General features: G+C 39.5%; 1 long non-coding RNA gene and 1 pseudogene across 1 annotated transcript; both read right to left on the bottom strand.

The window, feature by feature from the left end:
- Positions 1–695, bottom strand: LOC116405991. The gene is made up of 2 exons (XR_004219083.1): positions 423–695; positions 1–170 (listed from the first exon to the last, which is right to left on the bottom strand). It is a non-coding gene; the product is annotated as an uncharacterized LOC116405991 (long non-coding RNA).
- Positions 696–12,908: 12,213 nt separating this feature from the next.
- On the bottom strand, positions 12,909–14,073 carry LOC116405996 (annotated as a pseudogene).
- Positions 14,074–23,747: the final 9,674 nt, after the last annotated feature.

Raw genomic sequence — 23,747 nt, forward strand, 5'->3', positions numbered from 1 at the left:
TAGTACTAGAATCTCGTAGCTTATATATTAAAACAATTAGTATTAGTACTAGTAACTTATAAACTACAAAAAAAAGTGTAAAAGCTTACACAAATCGGCTAACAAAGCTTGCATATTTTGTTCAAATCTCGTCAATCTCCTCTTGCGTATATGCACTTTTTTGTATTAAACTACGCAAAAAGAAAGGTATGGAAAGAATAAGTTTAGATAATTTATGTAATTTGTAACATATAAAAAGTGAAAGTAGAAACTTACAAGGCTAGTGATGGAGTACTAGAATTATGCACGATTTCATGTATATACTTTTGACATAATACCCACACCCAACCGAATCCAATTGACGAGGACACTGCATGTATATAAATTACATACAAATTATTCTTATGTTTCATTGAAAATAATTATGTGTCAATGCAAATTACCTTTATAGGTTTCCATTTCGGATTTGACCGATAATGTTGTAAATCATGCTTAGCTTGCCATGTTTTTAATCCTCTATACATTTGGAAACATTAGAATTAGAAGACAATGAAGTCAAATAAGAAGTAAATCATAAGTCACATTTATGACTCCATGGATGTCTTCGTTAACTTTACTTTGAAGAGAGTCCAAAACATAAACACAGTTCTCTCGAAGATCGATGACATGCAACATCCAATGAAAACTACAATAAACATCTTCAATGTGAGTATACATTTAACCATTGCTATCATCAAGTATGGTTGCTATTGCAACAATATTATTAATCGTTCCTATAGCCAATTTGCACGGTGTTTACTTTACAAGTATTAAAAGCATCATTAAGAACAATTTATCCTATAAACATTAAAATTTTAAAAGTGACAACAAAGTTAATTACCTTCACTTCTTCGTTCATAGGTGTGTTGCCCAAATCCTCATGCATAGAGATCTATGACACTTCTGATGGACGATCTCAAGTGATTATGACTCTTCTTGTAACTTTTGCTTTTTGATTCATCTTCTACAACTTGAGAACTTGCAATTTTCTCTTTCCCTTTCACTGTCTTGAAATATAGTGATTGAGAGACAAAACCATCCATGCCACGTACACGTCCACCATGCTCCTTAGAGCCCAATGACTCAGTTAATATGTCCTCATCTCTATGTGTTTCAACTAATGCATCCCATAGAACAATACAAGTATTCATCATTAACTAAGTTAACAAAAGATTAAATATTGTATATAAGTAAATCGCAAGCAAACTTACGATTCGAGAGACACAATCTCGAGTAGCATCATCAAAATAATCATTGTTTTTTCCTTTTCTTGCACACGCACACGCACACACCCACACACACACGTGCACACACACGAACACACGCATGAACGCATGCACACATCCACAGACACATGCACGCAAACACGCACGTCCACCATACGGGCACATGCGCACACACACGCACACCACCACACGGGCACATGCACGCACGCACAAATGCGCATGCACACGCGCGCGCGTACATGCACATGCACACACACGAACACATACGCACGCACACACATGTGCACACACACACTCGCACACGCACACCCACCCACAGGCACTTGCACGCACCACACACATGCACGCACGCGCACCCACATGGGCACATGTGCACTCATACACACACAAGCACATGTACACCCACCCACATTGGCACACGTGCACTCGCACACGCACATGCATACACCCACACACACGCACGTCCATGCGCATGCACGCACACGAACACACGCATGAACGCACACACACATCAAGACACGCACGCGTACACACACACATACATGTACGAACATACGCACACCCACCCACACAAACATATGCGCATTGCACACATGCACACACACACACCCACACACATGCACGCACGCGCACATGCACACTCATCCACACGGACACATACGCACTAACACACACGAGCACACACACACCCACACAGACACACGCGCACTTTCACACGCACACACAAGCACACGCATACGTACACACCTACATACATGCGCATGCACACACACGAACACACGCATGAACGCACGCACACATCCACACACACACACGCACGTACACACGCGCACACACAATCACCCACACGGGCACATGTGCACTTGCACACACCCACCGACACACATGCACGCACGCGCACATGCACATCCACACACACGGACACATGTGCAGTCACACACACGCACGCACACACCCATATGGGCACGCCAATCTCACACACACACAGCACACGCACACACACAAGCACATGCACATGCACACACACGAACACACACATGAACGCACGCACACATTCACACATGCACACACACATCTACACACACATGCACACATGCACACACACACACACGCACACGCACATCAACCCACACGGGCAAACGCGCACTCGCACATATGCACACACACACGCACACACGTACATATGCACAAAGATGTGAAAATGAATTAAATTTAAAAAACAATTACATTAATTGTGTTTAGAATAACTTTTAAACTATATTCATTTAACTTAATAACATTAATTAAATTATAATTTTTATTAATATTGATTTAAGAGTGTCATTAGTGTAATTATATCAATATAATGCGTCTTATCCAATTTTACCAACAAAAAACAAGTCAAATATGAACTAGTAAATCCACACTCTTTGTCATAAGAGATATAATAACGTTTTTATGGGTCATTTTAAAAAATGACAAAACAACTTTTTCTTTTGAATTTTAGCAAATAGCATTTTTTATCTGAAAAAGATACATCAACCCATAATAACGTTTTTAGATCCGTCCCAAAACGATCAAAATGGGGGCCACCAATGTCGTGGCCTCAAAAGAAATTACCTAGCCCAGAAAAGTGTCGGAGGTCTCGAAAGTTCAAATCCAGCTACTAGGTGGTCTCATCTCGAGAAGGTTCAGAGTTTTTTTGCCCGCAAAAGCCGAACGGTGATGCCCAAGGCTCTGCTTTTTAGTTCTGTCCCAAAACGACGAAAATGGGGCCACCAATGCCATGACCCTAAAGAAAACTACCCAAACCAAAACATGGTCGGAGATCTCAAAAGCTCACATCCACCTACTGGGTCGTCTCGTCTCGAGTAGTGTTAGAGTTTTTTTTTTTTTTTGCACACAAAAGTCGAACGACGATTCTCCTTGTTTCGCTTCTTAGTTTCGTCCCAAAATGCCGAAAAGGGGGTCATTAATGTCGTGGCCCTAAAGAAAACTACCCAACCCAGAACAATGTCAGAGGTCTCAAAAGTTCACATCCAACCACTGATGGTCTAGTCTCGAGTAGTGTTAGAGTTTTTTTCCCGCAAAAGCCGAACGGTGATGCCCACGGTTCGCTTTTTAGTTTCGTCCTAAAACGCCGTAAAGGGGTCACCAATGCGTAGCCCCCAAAGAAACTACCCAGCCCAGAACAGTGTTGGAGGTCTCGAAAGTTCACCTCCAGATACTAGGTGGTCTGTTTAGAGTTTTTTTTTGCCGCAAAAGTTGAACGGTGATTTCCTTGGTTTCGCTTCTTAGTTTCGTCCCAAAACGCCGAAAAGGGGGCCACCAATGTCGTGTCCCCAAAAGAATCTGCCCAACTTAGAATAGTGTCGAAGGTCTCGAAAGTTCACATCCAGGTACTCGTGGTGTCGTCTCCAGTAGTGTTAGAGTTTTTATGGCCTGCAAAAACCAAACGGTGATGCTCAGGCTCTGCTTTTTAGTTTCGTCCCTAAACGTCGAAAAGGCCACCAATGTCGTGACCCTAAAGAAACTACCCAACCCAGAACAGTGTCGAAGGTGTCAAAAGTTCACATCCACCTACTGAGTCGTCTCGTCTCGAGTAGTGTTAGTGTTTTTTTGCTTGCAAAAGCTGAACGGTGATACCTAAGGCTCTTTTTTTTAGTTCAGTCCTAAAACACCGAAAGGGGGCCACCAATACCGTGGCCTCCAAAGAAACTACCCAACCTAAAACAATGTCGAGGTCTCGAAAGTTCACATCCAACTACTGGGTGGTCTCGTCTCGAGTAGTGTTAGAGTTTTATTTGGACGCAAAAGTCGAACAGTGCTGTTTTAAGGTTCGCTTTTTAGTTCCGTTCCAAAACGCCAAAAAGGGGGCTACCAATGTCATGTCCACGAAAGAAACAACCTAACCCAGAACAGTGTCGGAGGTCTCAAAAATTCACATCCAGCTACTTGGTTATTTCCTTGGTTTCGCTTCTTAGTTTTGTCCCAAAACGTCGAAAAGGGGGGCCACCAATAACGTGGTCTCGAAAGAAACTATCTAGCCCATAACAGTGTCGGAGGTCTCGAAAGTTCACATCCAGCTACTGGGTGGTCTCGTCTCGAGTAATGTTAGAGTTTTATTTGCCTGCCAAAGCCGAACGGTGATGCCCTAGGGCCACTCTTTAGTTCCGTCCCAAAACGTCGAAAATGGGGCCATCAATGTCGTGGCCACCAAAGGTCCAGGTGACTATTATCTCAAACTTCCCTTTCAAGATCTGACAACTCCCCATCGCGGAGGCTAATCTGCCTAGAGGAGTTCAGTAGTTGAAGAAGTGCTTTGTTTTTTCTCTTTCTTTAGAGTATTAACTTAGTCGATCACTCGAAGAGAATTAGATGGTAAGTTGTATTGCCTACAGCTTTCAACCCTTTCTTCCATAATCTCCAGAACAAGAAACCCCATATTCATCCCACCCCAAGGAAGGGAAGACCTAGTCGGCAGAACAAAATAGGCCTCGTAGACCAAGGAAGAGTCTGAGGCTCAAGCCTCATCCCTTGAATAAGAGGAGGCGCAAAGAATATTGCGAAGATTTTTGCTTTCTTTTGTGGTGCAAAGAATATTGCGAAACTTTCCAAGTCAAAAGAAGCCAGAGGAGACGATAAAGGAGGGAGAGAGACTGACATCAAGATCAAGAGCAAGCCTTTCTTTTTCAAGTGTCGTTGCGGTGAGTTATCGTGTAGTCTATCGTGGCTTTTAACGAGCTGCTGATGAAAAGACAAGAAGAAGAAAGCCTACCCTTGAACTGCGGAGTATGAGTGAAAGGTTAGGCCTTACGAAAAAATTCCCCGATCGAAGAGCGCCTAACCGCTTGGGATAGCCTATGAACATTGATTCAGTCAATCCTACCTCTCTCTCAAGTAAACTAGCTGAAGCAGTTCCATTCCTCAAAATATGAGAAAGCTTCTCCGACTTGAGTTAGCTAGCTTTACCGTTTGTGACCTTGAAAATAGGCTTTCAATCGATTAGATAACCTCTTTAGTCGAGCTAGTCCCACTTACTATGGCAAGAAATAAGGAGCCCTTGCACTCCTCCTTATTGTCCCACTCCGAGAACTATGTTCGGAGTCTACTCTCCCTCGAAAAGAGCCCACGTAGCATCAACTCATCTGGAGCTTGATTTTCTCCACTCCTACTTACTCTAACCTCTTGAAGTATAATAACCTTCCTTTTAGAAAGTCTGGAAAGACGGATGACTCCTACTGGTCAATATTTGGTCTAGTCGTCTGACTTTCCCCTTCTGAGCCTTAGCAAGTGAAAAGAAAGTGAGAATTCCACAGAGAAGATTAAGTTCAGGGGAGCGAGCATCGAGGCTAATCTCCTTCACTATCTTAAATGGGACAGGTCCTATTCTTTCCTAATAGTGCATCACATGCCTTTCTAGATGATAGATGAGGAAATCCTAAACTCCCGACTAGTCTCTAATCCCAAGGATGGATAATATTCCACCTGAGAAAAGTCACCCATGGGGCGGTGAATTGGTCGTCTTTTAGCTTCTTACTCTACCCTAAGATGGAAAAGAAAGCTCTTCTTCTTCATGGTTTGAGGGCCTTTGGATTGATGGGACGGAAAGAGCAAAGTTCAGCAAGATCCATCATCAATAAAGAACACGAGGTCTACAATCTTTAACAGATGTCGCTCCCCTCTCGCCTTTACCTAGCCTATGCTGAATCGCTCCTCTTTAGACTCTTCTTTGCTCTTGGTCTGCGAGATAGCAAGATTGAATGCTAGGTAGTCCTCTTTTTCACCCTTTGCCTAGGCCTAGACACCTATGGAAGTGAGCCTTTACTCATAAGAACCGCTACTGATTACATTCCGTCTATCTTACCAGAAAGACTATTTCAAGGAATGCGGAATGAAAAAAGAATAAAAGCATATTCACTAGTACTCTCCAGCTGCTATGGCACCAACCATTCATTCAATCTCGATTCCTTTTTGCTTCTCAATTTCATCGAGCTCTTGTCCAATTCGTGCAAAGACTAGTTTACTAGTGTTATTTTCTACAAAACGAATGTTCAGATAAGAGAAACTTCATCGAAAAGAAAGCGAAAATTTTCACTGGGTTAATATGGATAGTCCTTCAGAACTGTCTCGCAATATGCTTTGCGTCTTATCCATAGATCTTTGCACCTTGCCTCTAATTAGAGTAAAAGGCATAAATATAAATCATGATGATAAGGAAAGTCAAAAATTTATGAGATCAAACTCAACCTCTGTGCTCAAAGGGGTATGTACTGATTCCCCACCTCGCCCAGAGGAAAAGAAGAATGAAGGAAAGGTGCAAAGAGTTATGCCTTCAAACTAAAAAAAGGCGATCAAAAGGACAGGTCTTATCTTTGTTCATTGGTTTTCCTACCAAGAAAATTGATCAGTCCCTAGAATTATATTTCTTACTTGATGATGGAAGACTTGAAGCCTCATTACTTGGAGTTGACTCCTTTGAAGCTACTATAGATGCTTCGTTGAACTTCTGAACCTGGGGTTTATGGTAAGCTTTTCTTTCGCCCTAGAGAAGGCTATGTGCTTTCTTTCTTTGTGTCTAGTAAGAGGAAGCCGCCAAGGAATAGGAAATCACTCAATTCATTCAACCTTAAGAATCGCTTCACTTCAAGCCTTCGTAGCTTTAATAATTCATTCTTTCTCAATTCTTTGATCATCTTGAGCCAGCCGATCTGGAGGACTTAAGATTCCGCTAAAGTTGCAAACGTTAAGAGTATTAAGGCCACTCAAAGGAGTCTTACCAATAATATCCATCTTGATCCTTTATAAATAAATTTCAGACGTTAGGCACAAAGAATATTGTGAGTCCGCTCCTCTTGAGTTTGATTCCAATAATATTTTTCATGATTCTTATAAACAGTTTCAAATTTTTGATGAATTACAATGAGCCTACCTTCCTCCCGTAGATCAATCTATGAGCCTTATGGTTGGGGCCTTTTGTCCTTATGGCAAGAGTTTCGTTTGTCCTGCTAGTTCATCCCTCTCCTTAATAAAGAAAGAAGAGGATATTCACAACAAATAAAGAAAAAGAGCAGCTAATACGGCTAAGAAAGTGCCACGCCCCACTCCGAGCACCTGCTTGCTCAACCCGAGATGTAGCGTGAAACCAACTGATGTCATTATTCTTCTAAACAACATTAATTGACCCTAACTATAACTTACTTCTAACAACCTATATGAAATTAAAACTTATGTAGCAGAAACTAAGAGAAATAACTTGAACAGCTTTTTAAACTTTAAACAGGTAGTCGAGGCTAAATGCCATTAATTACAAACTTTACTTACAGACCAAACAAAAATTAAACAACTTCAACTTATGCAAACCATGTACATGATAAGATTAAAACCGACCCTTAAAAACTAACTATCAACAAGTTTCACACTGCAATCTGAAGACAACGGTCAGGTTCTCGAAACACGACCTCTACTGGAAAGTGAAAAAACATTTTGAAAGGTGAGCTAAAAAGGCCAGTGAGTGATAGTTTTATAAAACAAATATACTTTAAAAATTTCAGAAATATAACATAAAGTCTTTAAGAAATCTCCTTTAACTTAACACTTTATAACATTCAAATACTTCTATCATAAACAAGATAGCAGAGTGCCTTCTGTCATACTATCGCGTTAACCTCGATTAAATACTCGGTTAGGATAGCAGAGAACTGATCTTTTTATTCCTGCCTGAACTCGGTCAAGATAGTAGAGTACTGATCATATTATTCTTGCCTGAACTCGGTGGTAGCGACTAAATGGTCAGCATAGCTCTATACCTCTACTGTGCACATTGACCATCGAGAACTCGATATATAGAGTACCATGATTTTCTCTTTAAAAACATTCTATTCAGCTCATGCTTTTTATAAATCATTGCTTGTAAGTCTTATAAATACATGCTTGCTAAAAATGTTTCTAAACTCATGTTATAGAATACTTTTTTAAATAGCATGCATTAATATTTTTCATAAACATATTGATAAATAGAAATAAGATTCACTTAAAAGCCTACTAAATAATAGCTCGAAAAACATATTAGAATCATTATCATTTTGCAAATTATAAGTTGAAATAGTCGTAGTAAATTTATTTTTCACTCACTGATCGCAGATCAAACCCTTGAAGATAAGCTTGTCTAATTTCCCCTTGTCTTGAAATGACGGAAAACAACTCCAATTAATTCCCTTTTATTCTAAAACATCAAATACATCGCCAAAACATTTAGAAAAACCTTCCTCAAACCAAAATGCATGCCCAACATGCCATGCTAATTTCTTAAACTTGGCCACTGCCCAAAACCTCATTCTCGGCCATAACTCAGCTTCTTTAGAGCTTTAGAACTTAAAAATCCAGAACTCAAATAAACATATATCCTTCTACAAAGTTGTTGAAAAACGTCTTGTTATTCATACCTAAAATTTTCAACTTCAGATTCCAACGGATGTACTCTACAGCCCTCTGGAAGTCCACATTGTTCAGAACCACCAGTATTCTGACCTTTCTTGCTTTCTACCGCCAAAACGCAACTCTCCGTTACTCAAATTAAATCAAAAACCCCAACTTAGAAACTAGACTCAAAATGAAAACTTTTAAGACTAATTTCACTCAAAACACTCGAGTGGATTGTGAGAAACTTAATACTAAATTTGGCCTATTTATAGAGTTCATTGCATGAGTACAAGTTGACACCTCATCCTTGCTTAAATTCACCTTAAACCTTCTTAGGGAACCTCCTACTTACTTTACACCCTTAAAATGCATAACTCTTTTGACAAAACTTTCTTCTACTACAAAGTTTCTCTAAATGTGTTTTCTTCCCTAAAAAATTTTTTCCTGAAATTTTGAGGAAGAAAACGCCAAACGATGCGTTCTGTAGCGTTCTAAGAGTGTAGCTTGCTCAGATTCACTCGCAAACTGACCCTCTTGCCTTCTTTTGTCCAAACGTCAACTTTCTCATATCCAAAACGTCCAGCAACCTTCTTCAATAAACTAGACTCAAATTATGAATTTTCAAGTCTAGATTGAGTGTAATTTTCCGAGTTGTGAGAAACTCCTTTCTGAAGTTAGCTAAAACACCTAACCTCTTTAATCCTTCTTTCTTGCCAACCTTAAACACTCAAAACCCTTTCTAACCTCTAAAACCATTTTGCCAAGTCAACCCAATACGCCTAAAAAGTACTATTCTTTGATATTGAACCAAAAACTTTCCTTCTTTCAAACCTCTTAAACTCTTTGAAAAAGACTACACTACCCAAAGTTTGGGTCTTACATAAAGAAAGAAGAAAATAGACTCAAGATATAAAAATAAGGAAGTTAATCATCTCGAAAGAAAAGATATAAGGAGAATTTCATTTTGATGCCTCTTGATCTTTAACTCATCTTCGCTATTCCTTTCTACCTCTTTCCCCTTTATGTGGAAAGACCTGGTTGGATAGCCATAGGTCCAAGGTTTCTAGTCTTTTTACTAGTTTGGAAAAGCCAACTAATTCAGTTTAGTAGAGGTGTAAAACGGAGATTGCTTGAGTTCGACGAATGAAAGAGAGCTCGTACCCGCAGCTTTTCCTTGATTATGCACTCATGTGGGTAATAGGCTTTCCTTCCTTGTCGTAGGTTCCTTTTGTTGGGACTTTTTCCTTCCCTCCTTCTTACTTGTTCATCATACCATAGTAATAAGAATTTCTTAGAAATAAGCTACTTTCTCTCCTTCAACTACTGATCAATTAGAACCTCGCGTCTGCACGCACCTTGTTTTTAGGACTTTAGGAAATGGAAGAATGTCAAATCGAATAATTTGACTTTATGTACACTAAGACAAGTGAATGGGTGTCTGTCTTTTAGCTTTTCTTGATATACATGAATATAGGACAACCATAGAGTATATGAGATTAGGGGAAGATTCTTGAGACCTCAACTCTGCCGCGACTGTCAATATTCTTTGAACCTCTTTTCCTTGCCTTTGTCTCGTTAGTTTGGGAATCAGGAAGAAGCTAAGCAAGGCATGAAGAAATTATTAACCATTCTAGACGTCATTCAGGTTGGATGCCAAATACGAGAAAACCTTTCTGAAGAGTATGAATGTGAAATTCTCATAAGCAATGAGATAACCACTAGCTTAACCACCATGAGCCACACCCATGGGCCGATCGTACCCCTTCAGTTCTTTTTCAACCTCAAAAAATTGAGTGAAGCATCAAAATGAAATTCTTTCACTTCGTTTTCATCTATTTTCTAGAGAGCTTTACAAATAAGGTCTTCAACGTAGAACCTAATTACAAACTGGTACAATTGTCTTTCTGTAAGAAGGTATCATGTCCATTTATCACAAGAGATCGACTTAGAAGTTCAAATGCACTTAAATAATGAGAAGGATTATTATGGGTAGTGCCAAGAGGCGCAATTCAATATGCGTGAGAAGCGCATTTAAGAAAAAAGGTTTGAGGAGGAGGGGAGATCCAGATACTCGTTGGAGACTCCAACCAGCACGATTAGTTGTCTTCCTGCTCTCAAAAGTCTACCTGGAAATAAAAGGAAGTTTCAGAAACTTTAGGATGAAAGGCATAGGAAGGCGTAGGAGCGAGGGAGTCAAAACCTTGCATTTCTGAATTTGAGCTAATACCTACGGTATTTCGACCATTATTTCTCCTTTTAAGCCACTTATCTAATAACCTCACGAATGAAAGAGTGATCCATCCTTAGCAAGAAGAGCTGAAACTGGGAATGAATAAAAGGAAATAAGAAGGAATGAGGCTTCCTGCTCCAAAAGAAGACGGTAAAGCTTTTGGTCTCGCCTTTTCTCCTCAGCCTTTCTTTTGCACTCCTTTCAAAGTCACTGATTATTATACATAATCAATTCTATTTCCCTTTCATGGGATAGATGATGGAATTTCCGCAAATTCGATTAGGATGAAGAAGCCCACGTAGCAGTTGTGAGTTTTTCACGGACTTACTCGTACATTATCGTTCTCAGCACCTCAATAGAGGGTTCCACTTCTTCTGGAAAAAGTTCAAGACCTAGGCTTGATCTTTGTAAATGAGAATATATAGAAAGATAAAAATCTAAGATAGAAGAGTTGGGCACAAAAAAATATATAGAAGATTTTCGCTTGATTTTAGGCAATATCCCAAAAATACCCTATCTTATGGAGCCTTTGTTTTTGTTCAATGGATAAACAAGTCTAGAGGATGAGTAGGAGGTACGAAGAATATTGCAAAGATTTTTGGTTCATTTTGCAAAGGAAGAATATTGACAAAGATCATTGATAAGAAACTTTCTAGAATTCTTTTCTCATATGGACCCCGTCCAGAGGACTTGTTTATCCATTAAAAGAGTCATGTTCCTTTAAAAAGAAGTTTCTGATGTAGGCTTTTTATTTGACGTTAGGAGTTATTCCAATAATATCCATCCAGATTCCACTAAAGTTGCATACGTTAGGAGTATTAAAACTGGCTATCCATTAGGGAATTTGAGAGTTATTTCACTAAAGTCCTAATCCTTTATAAAACAATTTTTCACGACAAAAAAAAGTGAAAGATAAAAAAAAAAAAATCAGAACTATGTTGTATTTACAAAATATACAAGTTATTTGGTTATACATTACAATTTCTTTAATTATTTTTGGATTCAATATTTTTGGAGTTTGATTCAGTAAAAAGTTGGACAGTGTATAAAATTTCGTAAAAGAAACTTTTTTTTATATTTATTATTATTATTATTAATATTTTAAAGAAACTAAATACACTATAAGAAATAATATTTATACAAACTCAGAACCACATATATGCATAATGCATATTACAACTCAGAGCAATTTTATTAGTCATAAAAAAAAAAACAATGAAGGCATTCTTGTTGTATTATATAATACAATAATACTCATACTCAAAAGTCAAAACATTCATGTGCTTGACTTCACAATTGACAATTGCCTTCCTATTATTTTCCTACATGCCTTAAGGTCTTTCTCTAAAATTACAAACTACTGACATATTACACCAGAACAACTTAAGCCAACAATGAAGGTTAGATTAATAGATATTGTAATGGAAGTCACTAAGTAGTAATAACATGTTACAACACAAAGGTAAAGCCAAAGATTAATGTTAGTGTTACAGGAAAATTCAGTTAGCTCAACCTCTATATGGAAAAGCCTAAGAAAGCTTAAAAAGCTTAAAGGTCGAGCTATAGTCAGAGAACTCAGAAAGCTACAGAGGATAGCAGAAGAAGATGGACCACTGCACAACTAAAAAATTTAGGAAGAATTTTGTAACAGCCAGTATTTTTTAATATACCTATATAACAAAAACATGGAAAACTTAAGAAATATGAACTTTTAAAACTTACACAATTCAACGGAAGCAATTTATTACAAACAATTGTTATGTCAAACTATTCACTACCCTTTATTGAACCTTCTACCTCAAAAGGGAGAATACAAGTCAATTAACGCTAACCTAAACACAATTTAACTAACAAAATTTCTCTGATGCTCTACCAAGATGTCACCAAGCTCTTAAGAAAAAACAATTCAACTGCCAGAGTCATGTCTGATCATGAAGGCTTTAATATTGTTTTCACTCATGAAATGCACTGTTATGAGACAGCATAGTATTCCTCAAGACCGATGAATGAAAAAGGACAACAAAATCTTTCATTTAAACTTCTTTATTGGCCAATGCAATATTGCTACTTTTACCTCTGGAAGAAGCTAATATGACATCTGGTCTAGGCTTCCTTATAACTTTTTTCATAAGGTGAAGGTACCGATGCCTCATCCCCATCAAAGGGTGCTTCTCTACCAAAAAAATCTTTCTTATAAGCCTCCCGAAGAACTACAGTTTGTGTTCTAATCTTGTTTGAGACATAAAATATACCTGGGTGATGAACTATGGCTTTCTTAAACCTATAACCAAACCCCAAATAGTCTCCCAAGCAGAAGATGTTCTCCTTTTCGGTTTTCTTCGAGATCGTAAGATAAAGCAACTCATGGAGAACAGCCACAACCCATTTCTCAGCTTGGTCCGTATTTGGTGCTAGATGAAATGCATTTTCATAGGGCGAAATGTACGGCAAATCCTGCCACTCCTCCACACAATTCATCACTTTCTTTTGCAAATCAAAACCCCTCGGGAAACTCATTGGAAATGGAATATGATTTATTTTCCTTCTCCCAAAATTTCCTTCCAGAGATTCCCTTTTCTTCAATTCAGAGACTGCAAGGTCTTTCCTCCAAGAAAGTAGCTCTAATGCAAGAGGTTGTTCACCTGTTAAACAGTCTCTTTCACACTACAAACTTGAAAATATTCAGGATAACCAGCAAGAAGGGTTGGAATGAACCTATAGGGTAAACCCAAATCCCATTGCAACCTCTCAATAACATATAGGGGAAATTTTCCAACCCCTATGAGCATCAATAGTTTTGCTAACCTCTTCACAACATCATCTCTATGTAGTCGAGAGTTATGAATGGTTGATTCTTCCTTGTGGAGAAGTAAAGCTTGTGAGGTGATTTTGACATGAGGATGGAGACCAAGACTAGGCTGGAATTGGATGAAAACATAAGGGTATAACTCGAAGAACTTGGAGATGGTGGTAGTGGGAACTTTGAGGTTCTGATTAAGCAAAAAGACAAGAAGAAAGTGGAACAGATGTTAAAGGACTCGAAATTATTATATTCTTAAGGGAAATTACTTGTTTGAGGTTTTTCTCTCTTTGAACTGCAAAATCAAGGTATGGATCTCTAACCCATTTGACCTTTGCATCAATGAAAGCACAAATCTGAGTGAAACGATGAGGGATTATAGTAATTTGTAGAATCATAAGCAAGAAAGGTTAGAAAACATTGTCTAGATTGGGAAATAGAAATGGCTGACAATGGGAATCGAGAAGGCTAAACTGACCAAATTAGACAAGAGTTTGTAAAGATTAAATAATCAAAGGAAACGAAAATTCAACTTAGACTCTGCTTGGTGGCTGCTTCAGAATAGAGTCACCCTAACTACCCTTTAAAACTATCACCTGATTTTCCATCTGAAAACACTTTGAAATCAAAGATTAGTACAAAAATACTCAATAAGCAATTCTCATATCAAGCTTTGAAATTCACAGAACTTTCTGTCAAAATTTTTCTAGAAAGAATACTTTCAAAATCAAAATATTGCAAGAAAATAAGTTTTAAAACCTAAATGCTTCAAGCTGAAACTCCTATAATGAATGGTATTTTCATACTTTTTATAACACTAATATTTCAATACTTTCAAATGAAAATTCTTCAATCGGTAAAAAGAACTTTCGATCAACAAATACATCCATACAAACAAAACTTTCAATCATTCAGTTCAAATACAAAGTAGGAAAAATGCATAGTTCATGTAGCCCAGTAGGTATGGCTACCCCTTGGTAAGATCAACAGTTCATTCAATCCGAGATGTCAATTAACAATCGACCACATATGAATCGCCATTTAAAGCATGCAAACAATTTTGAAACTAATTACCTCGATCGACAATCATCCTTGAAAATTCACTTCCTTGGCGTTCGGTGGGTGTGGCCGCTGGAGTGTCGCCGGAGAAGAGGGTCGGCGGCTATTTGATAGAGAAAGGAAGACGACTGATGAGGCTAGTGTCACGTGGTTAAAGTCTGAAGCTAACCATACGTGCGGCACTTGGCTAACTACAATGCCCACGTAGCCAAGTAAGCCTTTTCGGGAAGGGGTAGTGCGCCAAGCACTACACCAACGTGTTGCAGCGAAATTAATTGGGTTGGTTGCAAGACACGAGAGAGGTTGGAAGGATAAGGGAGTTTGGATGGATACGTCTTGGGAATGATACACTGCATTCCAAGAATAGATTAATACACATTTGGGTACAAATATGTTGTCTCTTGCCATGGGGGCCATGGGCAAGGAGACTTGGTATGGCAAGGTGACCTTGCATGGCTAACACATGCAAAGTTGCAAGGTTGCAAGGCTTGGTACAAATGAGGCCCTCCCTAAGTATTTATAGACCTTCCCCACCGACCTTGGGCCTTAGAAGGTCGGCCAAAGGAGTTTCTAGATGATACAAGATCATTTAGTACATTACAAGGAAGCCTAGAACATTCTAGAGAGGATTAGACCTTTTATGACACTTCTTAACCGTCATAATAGCCTTCTAAAGTGTTCCAGCACGTTTCAGAATCATCCAGCACATTCTGAGGCCTTCTCGGGAGCTTCTCGCGCATTCCAGCACGTTCAGCACTGTCTAGGGCGTTCTAGAGGCTTCTGAGGCTGTCTAGGTCGAGCATGGGCGAGGCAGCACGCACATGGGCGTGTCTAGGTCCTTCTTGAAGCTTCTGGAGGTTCTCGGAGCATCTGGAACTGGGGCAGACACGGGCGAGCGCACTAGGGGGCCGCGCGCGCCTGTCGCTGGTGTAGGCTGCGCGCAATGTTAGCATCGGCGAGCGTGCGCGGACGTCGTGCGCGCCATACCTGGGCGAGCATGGGCGGCGACTGAGCCCCGCGCGGTTGCTTGGCTTGCCGCCTGGCCATACGCATGGGCCCGTGCGCATGGGCCCGATGGTGGGTGCTGGTGTCGGGTGTCACGGACATATTTTTCCAAAGTGTGTTTACCTTTGGTTATATGCTCCGATTATCCCCAGTTTATCTCATCTTTAGTTTCCATGACTAGTTTAGGTGTTTGCTTTTCATTCTAGATCATAAATCTTGGGTGTGACGTTTCGCATTTTCATATGCAAGCCTGCCAGAGCTGAAAATGTTCAAAATGTATTATAGGGGAGACATACCAGTTGAATCCCCGCTCGAGCATTAGTTGTACTCTTTGGAAGCAACCATTTTTCCTTGCAATTGACGGTCTTTAATGCTTATCGTAACGTCTATTTCAATTTATTTCTTTCTTTCCCGCGTTTTATAAATAAAATTTCCCTAAAACGCAAAGGAAGGTTACGACATACGTCGACGTTACCTACAACTCTTGGATTTTTATCGACTTGCTTGTTCGTTGAGTTAGAACAAGTGTCGCACAATCGTCCTTCTCGAGGTTGAAACGCTACGATTGTGACAAGTGGTATCAGAGCCAAATTGGCTGACAGTTTAGACAGAGAGATGTTGACGGTAAAACGAACGGGCAAGACCCATGAAGAACGGTTGGTGGTGATCGAAGAGCAAATGCTCCACCTGAAGGAAGTTTCTGATTCCATCTGATTTATGGAAGAACGACTTGAGAAAGTTGCCAAGAGAGTCGATGTTGTTGATGCGGTGTCTGGTCGCCTGGACGGATTACCCATACATGATTTGTTGGCTAGAGTTGACACGTTAGAGTCACAAATCAGGAAAATTGAAAATGTTCCCTACGAGCGTGGGAACAGTTCATCGGGCTCTGTTGCCCGAATGGAGGAGCGAGTTATAGAGCTAGATAACTCTCAGAAGGATATAATGGAGATGATAAATGGTATGACAGAGGACTTTCGAGCCACCCTGGATGTCGTTAGAAATGAAATCGTAGAGGTGAACACGAAGGTGAACCTTACGATGCGAGCGTTGGCCAATCAAGCTCCGGCTGGAGGAGCGATTACAATTGGCAAGATAAAGATCCCAGAACCCAAGCCCTTCTGTGGGCCAAGGGATGCAAAGGCATTGGAAAACTTTATCTTCGATATTGAGCGGTATTTTAAAGCCACAAACACCGTGGCGGAGGAAGCCAAAGTGACATTGGCGACCATGCATCTATCTGAGGATGCAAAGTTATGGTGGAGGTCCCGATATATTGACATTCAAGAAGGGCGTTGCGTAATAGACACTTGGGACAGTTTGAAGAGAGAACTTCGCTCACAGTTTTTCCCCGAGAATGTCGACATTCTGGCTCGATGGAAACTATGGGAATTAAAGCACACTGGAACCATTCGGAATATGTGAAGCAATTTGCGGGGCTGATGTTAGACATATCTGATATGACCGAGAAGGACAAAATCTTCAGTTTTGTTGAAGGGTTAAAATCATGGGCAAGGACTGAGTTATACGAACAGAGAGTTCAAGACCTTGTGTCAGCCTATGCAACAGCTGAGCGTTTGTTTGATCTGTCTAGTGACGCTCAAGAGACGAGACGTCAATAAAGCTCTTCACCTGGGAGAGATCAAAACAGCCGACCAAATTCTTTCGAAGCTGTCAGTGGAAGTAGAAGTCCCGGTAGAGACCGCAAGCCTTTCCAGTCAAATACGGGGAACATGGGGCAAAGGCCCAATAGTCAGAGGACATCTCACACTCCTATCAGTTGCTACATTTGTAACGGACTACATCGGGCAAGGGAATGCCTACATAAAGCTGTCTTCTATGCCTTTCGGGCCTCTTTAGCTGCAGACTCAGATGACACGTCGAGTCAACCAGAGAAGGAAGTTGGGCAAGTAGAAGGAGTTCAGAATGTTAGAGTGGGAGCCATAAGACTCTTGTCGTCCCTTCAGAAGAAACCGAGAGAGACAAGTGGTCGTACTAAAAGGGGCCTAATATATGTTGACACTGGATCAACCGAAAGCATGCAAAGGCACTATGGTTGACTCCAGTGCCACTCATAATTTTATAACAGTGGTCGAAGCCAGACGACTAAACCTTCATTGGAAGAAAGGTACGGGAAAAATGAAGGTCGTAAATTCTAGAGCTCTACCTGTCGTTGGGATAGTGAAACGGATAGCGATACAGTTGGAAGGATTGAGCGGTTTCGTTGATTTTGTGGTTGTAGGCATGGATGACTTTGACGTAGTCCTCGAAATGGAATTCCTTCTCGAACATCAAGTGATCATAATGCCTGCAGCCAAATGTCTGATGATCACGGGGTCTACCCCCACCGTTGTGCAGACAGACCTTCGGCAACCCAAAGGACTGAGAATGATCTCGGCCATGCAACTGAGAGAGGGTCGTGTTCAGAAAGACACAAGGTGTGTCATGAAGAGATGTGGTGATGGGAAACGTGATAGTTTGCCCATATTGGAATCGCCTACGAAGAGTGATTGTCGTATGGCGCAGTCAGAGTCGTCTAAACTCCGAAGACAGTCAAGGAGATTGTCGGGTGCAGGATTCACTAGACCTGCAAAAGCTCCGTATCAAGCACAAGACTGCTTATGGAAGGAAGAGAAGGGACGGTTGAGTGTCGACAGCCGTGTCCTGAAGCAAGCCCCGAGGAGAGGGACAATTCTTGGGTCCGTGAGTGTGACCCAACCTATTAAAGCTTACGTTGAGGTGCGTAGTCATGCGTTGAGTGGTGCCTAACTGTAGAATAGACACCCTATCGCATTTGAGGGTCAGAAGAAGAGTGCCACAGAGGGCAATTATACGGTGTTTGAAGAAGAAACGTTGGCCATAGCAACCAGTCTAAAGGATGGGAGACAATGTTCCCATAGATCAACTTTTGTTAGAGAGATGAACAACGACGTTGCCAGCCAGTTCGGTACTCGGCGAATATGAGTTCGAATCAAGTAAGGAGACGAAGAGTCGTGCTCAAACTTGATTTTGGGTCAGAACGTAAGAGAAGCAATCATGTGACTCCACATGTGTCGGCTCGTACACAGGCCTGTCTGTTGGAATTTTTTGTCCTAAAACTCGTAGTTTGTAAATCATATTCTGTTCAATAAAGTTGTTTATTGAGAAATTAAATATTATAATCTTAAATCCAATAAATCAAGTTCCAAGGCTATTTTTGAATAAACTTGAACTTTATGTGTAAACATAAACGTGGATCAAGTTCGAGTATATAGCCTAAATAGTCTATAGTATATGAAATAAAGGTTGGGCGCCTTATTTAGAGAAACTATGGATGCGGCCCACTTTGTAGTACAAACGAGGTGATCCTAATCGTTCATGTAGAGACATGAAAGTGGGGGCATCCTATGTAAAATGTTTACATAAGACTGAACCATGAATTAGTCTTTTTTACGTTATAACACCGTTTACTGTTTAAAACTGACTATCTCAATTATTGATGACCTAGGTAACTTAGTCTTAATCCTGAGTTAACTATGAACTCCTGTTCACACGAGATTATCCTTAGATCTGCATAGGTGAGGGCAGCTCATCAGCGTTGGCCCAATAAGCCTCCCATTTCAGAGGTAAGATCGGGTGGATAGCTGGGAACATAGGGTACAAGATGGAATTCACTCCTACCCGCTTTAGGGTTAGTAGATAGGTTGTTCTCTTAAGCTGAATCCAAGTCTTGAACAAGGGGCCCCACCCTCTCATTGGCCCGAGAGGGATTAAGTTTATAGGATTGAACCTTAAACCAATTGTTCAATAGTGGATTAGTGGGACTTAAGGAGCAAGATGTAATCTTGGGGGTAAAACGGTATTTTGACCCAGCCAAGGTTACGAGCAACCTGTGAAGGATTAACTTACTGATTATGGTTTTATCAAATGGACACAAATATATCTATAGTGAGGGGAGTGCAACTACGGGACTTTAGTGGAATGACCCGTTAGTTAACGAATGTTGATTAACTCGGTTTAAAAGAGTTTAGCTAGTTAATCTTGAATCGTTGGAGCCCATGATCTATAGGTCCATTAGGTTCCTCTGCTAGCTCATATGGATTAAACTTAGAACAGTGTGATGAAATAAGTCGAATTGTTCGAATTGGGAGAAGAAAGGGAAACCGACAAATATAGTGATATAGTCGTCGGTCTTCTAATTAGAAATAGAGCTTTATGTTTTACATACTATAAGTATGAATGCGGATTCATACTAAGAAGCTCGAATTGATAGAATTGGTCAAAAATAGTAAAAAGTCAAAATGTTGACTTTTGACTTTGAAAAGTCAAACTTTGACCGGCCTTATATTCAAATGTGATTTGAATTTTGGAAAAATGAATGCGGATTCATGCTCGGAGGTTGGAATTAGTCAAGACGGACAAAATGGTAAAAAGTCAAAATATTGACTTTTGACTAAGAAAAGTCAAAGTTTGACTTTTGACTAGAAATATCTAATGACCATTTTACCCTTGGACTAAGTTAGTGGGAAAATCCAACATTTTGTTGGATAATCCCACTAACTCTTAGTGGGATATGTGGCTATATGAGATATAGACACCTAGCCCACTAAGTTCCACTAATTGTTAGTGGAACATTAGGTGTTGAGATTTGGCAAATGAATTGCATGCATTTTTTCATGTAATTAGGTTATAAATAGAGGTGTTTTCAAATGTTGAAAAAACTTTTGCCTCTTTTATCATTTTCATCATCTCAACAAAAGAAAAAAGAAAGCTTCCAATCTCATTTTATCTCCATTACTTTCTACACCAAAATTGGGTCCCACAACCCGGTTCTTTGTCTAGAGGATAGCAGTTGAGTACTAGTGGTGGTCTCGGTTAGAATTGGTAAGAAGATATCAAACCTTTTGAAAGCTTCAAAGGTAATATTTCTTAAAACCCTAATTTGATTAGTTTATGGTTACATGTTAATTGTGGCAATTAGGGTAGAAATTCGATTCTTTTTCCGCTGTGCATGACTTAGTTCTATCATGTGGTATCAGAGCATGCTTCATTTTTACCCAATTGCATGTGGTGGGTTCATATTTATTAGATAAATTTTGGTTTGAACTAAAATGGATATATTATGATTTTGGCTCTAGATTAAGTGTTTTTGTTCTAATTATTGTAATTAGCCTTGTTAATGGCTTATTTTTATTGTTGCAAAGTGTTTGTAATTTTTAAAAAAAAAAAAAAAGTCATTAGAGTTGAAGTTAGGCTGTAACTGGTTCAACCGGGTGAGAGAATTGAAAAAAAATGAAGAAAAGAAGGTCACAGACCCGAAAACCCGCCTTGACCCGCTTCGCGACCCGCACGCGCCGCATGCCCCGCCTCCTGCGCCGCGCGCGTGCCGCCTGCGTCCCCGCGCCTGCCTTCGCCCGACCCGTGTGCGCCTGGGCCGGTTCAAGCGGTTTCGGTTGGTTTTTCAGCCGGTTCGAAGTTTTTGGGAGTGGTTCTGTACTACACCAAAGTAATTATGTAATAATTTAGTACTTAGCTTAATTTAGGAGCCAAAAATCAGTCCATTTTAGGGTGTTTTTTTTTATTTATGCATGTGATGTATGATTAAATTACTTTAAATTTGTATGTGCATTTTGAATGTCATATAGATTTAAAATCCCACCATAGGTTAACATGTTCATGCATTAAAATGTATGATATAAAGGTTATATTGTATTGTATGCATGTTAATTGATTAATATGGAAATTAAAATCCCACCATAGGTGTTTGCTTTTCATTCTAGGTCATAAAGCTTGGGTGTGACGTTTCGGCATTTTCATATGCAAGCCTGCCAGAGCTGAAAATGTTCAAAATGTATTATAGGGGAGGCATACCAGTTGAATCCCCGCTCGAGCATTAGTTGTACTCTTTGCAAGCAACCCTTTTCGTGGCACGCGTGCGGGGCCTGTGAGCTGTCCTCGAGAGGTGCCTGCCAATGTCGTGGGCATATGTCCTGGTCACCCTTGGGCTGTCTCGGGACCACGTTGGGCTACTCCTGGGCCATGCTAAAGGAGTCGTGGCACGTATTGGCGCAATTTTGCGGGTGATTTTTGGGGTCAAAGCTTCACATGTGACATCAGGCTTACTTCTTTTCATTTCTTTCTTTTTTCTTCTTCTTTCTTTTTCCCGTTTTAAATTTTATCTCTAAACCAAACTCCAACTAACTCTAATTTATGTTTAGGAACTTGTAATTTTGGAGTACAATATAAGTATAATTGTTTGTGTTATATTGTTTTTTTTATTATTATTACTATTAAAAATAGCCAAATTAATTAAAATATTTATAAGTATTTTAAAATTTGATATTCGATAGATCGATCAATGTCACTAAACATATAAGGGCTTATCAATATCTATTATTAATATAATCTAGTAAATATTTTGTCGAATTTATTATTTGTGACAGTTTTTTTCTATTCTTTTTTACATATATTCAATATATAAAATATCAATTTTTTGAAAATTTCATATAGGATTATTAACAAGTTTAACAAATAGATAAAATGATTTTCAACATTATTCTAATACTATGCTTTAAATTATGTAAGAGATAAATCTCTATAAATCATGATGAATTATTTTAGAATGGAAAACAATACAAAAATGTGAGTGTTGAGCAAGAAATTTTGACCAATTAAATTACGTCACATCATCACAGTAAATAATGATGATTATACTTTTGTTTGAGTTTGGATAATTAAGTTACTCAACCCAACCCAATTCAGATCCAACAAAACAAATGGGCTCAAGCCCAAGTCCAAGAATCAAATGGGCCCAAGTCCAAACTCATCTCGCAAATGGGCTCAAATCCAAGCCCAACAAGCAAATGGGCTCAAGTTCAAACCCAGTAAGCAAATGACCCCAAGTTCACCTAAAGCCCATGAAATGTCTATAAATAGAGACCACTGTCATTCATTTTAAAAGGGGTCTTTGGTTGAAAGAAGAATTGAAGCTCTAAAGAATTGAAGCTCTGAAGAATTGAAGATTCAAACTTCTACAAGCTCTCAAGACGTGCAAGTTCGTATCAACTTCGAGATCAACAACTTCTGAAAGATTGAAGACTTGGAAGATTAAACTTTTCTTGGATTCCAGAAGATCGAAGTTCAAATCAACGTGCAACTACAACATCCTGAAGATCGAAGATCAAAAAGTTCTAAGTTTTAACTTGTATTCGAGAAAAAACATCAAAAGAGTAAATACTAGAGAGGTTGTATTCACAATATTCTAATATATAAAGTTCAACTCCACGAAATACATTTCTTCAAAATCTCGTCTTCTTGTGAACAGTTTGACACGTCCAGTGAGACAATCTCTACCTTTCATCTCTTTCTCTTTTGAAGAACATCTAAAGAAATCATGTCGATTGACGAACAAATGACATCGGCAAGCAGCCAAATACTCACAGCCGCTCAAGGGAGACTCAATCATCTGAGGAAATGCCATCCTTTGAGGCCGCAAAGAACATTTGGGAGCAACTGTCCAAGCCACCAAAAGGTGGAATTATAGTCGAAGAAAATCCTGTGATTGACGAACAAATTTCCTCCTGTGAACGCTCGAATGAGAAGATGCCTCATCCAAATATCATGTCGATTATGGTGACTGACGTGGATACAAGTGAAGACATAATGACTGAGCTTAAAAAGAAGATCAACATGCTCATGAAGGTCGTTGAAGAAAAGGATAATGAGATTGCATCTCTCAAGAATCACATCGAACGTCATGATGCTGCTGAATCAAGTCATTACACATACTATCAAAATACTGACAAAAGGAAGACAATTATGCAAGAAAGTCAACCACAAAATTCAACCTCAATTGCATCAATATCTATTCAGCAGTTGCAGGAGATGATTGCAAACTCCATCAAAACTCAATATGATGGACTGCTCAAACTCTCTCTCTATATTCCAAACCATATACGAAGAGGATCGACAATCTCATAATGTCGAATGGATACCAACCACCCAAGTTCCAACAGTTTGATGGAAAGGG

This window comes from Cucumis sativus, unplaced genomic scaffold, assembly GCF_000004075.3.
Source record: "Cucumis sativus cultivar 9930 unplaced genomic scaffold, Cucumber_9930_V3 scaffold53, whole genome shotgun sequence".
Taxonomy (NCBI): Eukaryota; Viridiplantae; Streptophyta; class Magnoliopsida; order Cucurbitales; family Cucurbitaceae; genus Cucumis; species Cucumis sativus.